The 3623-nt window shown below is 39.7% G+C and overlaps 1 pseudogene; it reads right to left on the reverse strand.

The window, feature by feature from the left end:
• Positions 1-1445, reverse strand: part of LOC138171544 (glyceraldehyde-3-phosphate dehydrogenase pseudogene) — a 9511-nt pseudogene extending 8066 nt beyond the window's left edge.
• Between the last annotated feature and the right edge of the window lie 2178 nt (positions 1446-3623).

Genomic DNA, 3623 nt, shown 5'->3' on the forward strand with positions numbered 1-3623 from the left:
TAAGAAAGAAAGAAAGAAAGAAAGAAAGAAAGAAAGAAAGAAAGAAAGAAAGAAAGAAAGAAAGAAAGAAAGAAAGAAAGAAAGAAAGAAAGAAAGAAAGAAGGAAAGCTAATAAGAGGCCAAAGATGACTTTTGCCTACTTCACAATTTTTCTTAAGGCTGGCTTAGTGTAGGCTTTGCTTAGAGCTGCTCTGGTCATGCAAATTGAAAACCATCTCTTATACTGCACATCCTACCTGAAGTCTAGCTTCTTTATTCTCTAGGGGGCAGAGATAATGAATCTATAATGAAATGACTTTGCTATCTCCAACACATCCCCTTCTTACCCAGTGAGAAGTTTCTTCATCAGCCACTTCAGGACATTCTGAGGCTCCTGGTTTCTGTTCCATTTCTGGCTGGTTGACAACGGTCAGTATGAATCCTCTGCTTTCACTTCTCAGATTTTCCCACCACAGCTATTCTTCTATCTCCATCACTTATATTGTGTCTGATGGTTTGGGGAATAAGACCTAGAAGGGAAAATTAGAATGAAAACCATATTTGTGCAGCTCATATTTTATTTTAAAAATAGTTTGCATGTTGGAATAGAATTGCTTCCAACACGTCAAGGTTTAATTGTTTGTTTTTTTAAAGAGCCTGGAACATTCTCTTGACTTTTTCATGTTTCCCTACAAAAACCTATATGAGATTCACTGGACCGTCTCTGAGTTATCCTTGAGATTGCTCCTGACTCCCTCCCCCTCATTACACATTAGAGATAATGCTTGCTAAGCAGCCATCCACCCACTTTCACTGATGGGCCGCAGGGTGGACAACACTTTGTCTTCCATATTTCAATGAGCTCATTTATTTCCAATATAGTAAAAGTTTCAGCCAAAGCCATAAAAACTATATGAAACTATGGAGAGTCATATGCTGGTAATTTGCCTTAAGAAAAATCTGGAAAAGTGAAAGGTGCCACAAATTAAATTAGTTTCATATTATTCAGGGAGGAAATCACAGCTGGAAAACATTTCAAAAAGAAGTTGCTTTTCAGCAGCCTTCCAAGTGCAGGAGCCAAGTACATTTTTCTTGAATTGATTCTATAGCTTTGTTTAAGGGTTTGTCAGTTGAATTAAGCACTAAGGTACCCGACTGATACCTGCATTATATATACTGTTCATGTGCAGGGAGAATGAAAGTCTTTGGCTTATAATGATTTGGTAGCTTCTAAATAGATAAAATTTGCCAAAGGTGTTGGCATCTTGAGCTAAATGTGTATACCTTTGGGGCCTAAAATGAATTCTAGGACCTATGAGAAGAGAGACCCATGTTCTTCCCAGGCTTTGCCGCACAAGTCAAATCTATTTCACTGCCAGAGTACCAGACTTGAAGTCCTAGCTCTATCCCTCCGTCAAAAATAACTGTCTAAAGGACTATTATCCTTTATAGGTCAAGAAAAGTGCATTTGTGCAGTTCCTTCCACCCCACAATGTTTTCAATAAGAAAGTCTGGGGTTGAAGGGACCAGGGAAGAGTGCTTAGCCACGCCCTCAGAAACTCCCCCTCTAAAGTGTGGCAGTGAGTCATTATTCTACCCTAGTACCTGCCCTCAATCTAAAAAGAAAACTCTCCCTTGGGCCACAAATTAGCCTTGTTCCTTAAAGGCTATTAATACATTTTAACTGGATTGTGGCATTCTTCTCACTGGGAGGGATAAAAAAACTAGCCAGCTAGCATTAGTAGGGACATGTTTACCTAATCTGTCCATTACTACTCGAGGTCACATAGCAATAAGCGGGTCTCTAGAGAAATGGAACCGAAGATGGGCAAAGAAGATGAAAAGGAAATCAGAAGCGTGAGACACTGCCTACCTCCAATGAGTTACCACAGTGGAGGACCCAAGACCCCGTAATGGTAGCTCAAAAGACACAAAATTAACCTTTTCTCCTTTAACTGCTTTTCCTGGGAGCAATCATGCTGGGAATTCCCTATAACACTAGGGGCAAGACCCAGATCCCCTAGCACCATTTTTCGCCAAAACAAGGCTGGTAATCCTTGTGCATAGGAATTTTTCTTTACGGTTATGAAGCATATGAAATACGAGTATTAGGGAAGAAAGAACGGAGAGCATTTCCAACTGGAACTTCATCATTCTCAAATAAGACAATACCCTTGAGTGTCCCAGGGTGATTACAGATCTGTGGCTACTTTTTGCAAATTGCCAAACCCAATTTTATGCTTATTTCTGCTCTATCTTCTTTATCATCTATAGCAAATCAGTTCATTCTCTTCAATATTCCTCAGTCCTACCCATTTCTTTAATATTTCCCTAGCTCGAATTCACTACCTCATGCCTAGATTACCATAAAAACCTACTGGGGGGGGGGGGTGGAGACTCTCTTCCTCTTCTCATTCCAGTCCATTTTATATACAGCTGCCAGAATAATCATCTTCAAACAATATTTACATAAATATATCACTCCCTTGCCTCCTTAAAAGCCGGTTTCCTACTGTATCAAATATAATATTTAACCTGGCATTCAAGGCCCTTCAGAAGCAATTCCCACATTGCTCCAGTCTTCATTCTCCTCACTCCTCAAAGCAGTACATCTGATCTAGCAAACAATTTCTTTTTTGTTCTCCTTTCATTATTTCCTGATTCCCATCCTCCTATACACAATATTATTTCCCCCAAATGGTATGCCTTTCCCATCCCATTATGCCAATCCAAATCCATCATCTCCCTGAACATACAGCTCAGAATTCTTATTTAAATGCACACACAGAGACACAATTTCATTTCATCAAGAACTCCCAGTATGGAAATTCCCTCCTCTTCAAAGATCGTAAATCATCTTCAATTATCAAGGCAGTATCTTGTAAGAGTGTGATGGATTTGGAATCAGGAAAACCTAAGTTCAGATTTCACCTCGGACATTTGCTAGCTGTGTGATCCTGTGTACATGACTTTCTGAGCCTCAGTTTATTCATTTGTAACAGGAGGCCAACAAAATGTTGTTTTCATATCTGTTTTCAAATGGTCACAAGCTGTGAATGGCTTTTCCATTTTAAAGAAAACTTCATTGTATTTTAAAGTATAAAAGAAAGCTTGCATTACCTAAGATGAAGAATTTAGTTCATAAGCTGTAGAAAAATAGGAAGCGGACTAGATTTGGACCATGGGCCGTAGTTTATCCACTCCTGAACTAGAAAATGAAGAGGTTGGACTAGATTATCTCTAAGTTCCCTTCTATCTCTTGAACTATTATCTAAGACAGCTGCCTGAAGTACGGAGAGGTTACCTATGATCTCATAGGGGGTGTGCGTGTGTGCATGTGTGTGTGTGTGTGTGTGTGTGTGTGTGTCAGAGGTAGCCTCCAAAACGAAATCTTCTTGACTCCAGGCCTAGCCTTTATCAATGATGTCCTCATTGACTCTGATGACTTTCTCATGGACTATTTGTGCCCAACCCATGATGAAACATTCCAAGCTCATATTAGTCTGCTCAGTCGCAGATGGACACGCTGTACCTTCACTCCAGCTTAGTGATGTCATTCTGGTCCTTTTCGAGAATGAAAGGCAACCATCAACCACCAACCAACCAATCTCATCGACTCTAATGAAATTCTTACATATTCAGTT

This window comes from Petaurus breviceps, unplaced genomic scaffold, assembly GCF_028583685.1.
Source record: "Petaurus breviceps papuanus isolate PSGF00001 unplaced genomic scaffold, PetGlider_PUasm1.0 128, whole genome shotgun sequence".
Classification (NCBI taxonomy): domain Eukaryota; kingdom Metazoa; phylum Chordata; class Mammalia; order Diprotodontia; family Petauridae; genus Petaurus; species Petaurus breviceps.